Here is a 541-nt window from a genome sequence, read left to right on the forward strand (position 1 = left end):
ATCTTCCTGGGGCAACGGGGAGGGAGGGATGCTGCCAAGGGTTACTGTGCGGGTGTGGGCGCTCTCACTAGCTCCCACCTCTGGCCCGCTGTGCCACTCACCAGCCGTGTCCCCCTCTGACCTTCTGCCTGCCCACCCTACAAAACACACAAAGACATCAATAAAACAGTCTCACAAATACTACATTAAATAATAGAATAGACCCACAAATATTATTTTTCAAACTTTAAAAAGATTGAACAGTCTTGTTGACAAGCAGTATTTGAGCCAAGTGAAATACTGTGCACATCGGCCAATATCACATCATGCTCTCATTACCAACCTGACTCACCAGTCTCTGTAGGATGGAGCGCTGCTCCCATGCTCTTGTAGCCCCTCCCTCCTTCCATCACTCCAGCAACCTTGACGCCACCCTCTGAGCAATAAGCTCTCCGACTGATGTGCATCGCATTGTGTGATGTCAATCGTTTTTCCTGCCCTTCTTCCACTACCTGTCCCCCTTCATCTGCTACATCCCCTTCTGTCTGAGATTCAGCCGCTA

The 541-nt window shown here is 49.7% G+C and overlaps 1 protein-coding gene across 1 annotated transcript in view; it reads right to left on the reverse strand.

Moving 5' to 3' along the window:
- Window positions 1–345: 345 nt before the first annotated feature.
- The window catches only part of LOC106562237 (uncharacterized), a 24,974-nt gene continuing 24,778 nt past the window's right edge, over window positions 346–541 (reverse strand). Inside the window, exon 17 of the mRNA XM_014126980.2 lies at window positions 346–541. This exon is cut by the window's right edge and continues 1,483 nt beyond it. The gene's annotated coding sequence lies outside the window, so the exon portion shown is untranslated.

This window comes from Salmo salar, chromosome ssa11 (assembly GCF_905237065.1).
Source record: "Salmo salar chromosome ssa11, Ssal_v3.1, whole genome shotgun sequence".
Classification (NCBI taxonomy): domain Eukaryota; kingdom Metazoa; phylum Chordata; class Actinopteri; order Salmoniformes; family Salmonidae; genus Salmo; species Salmo salar.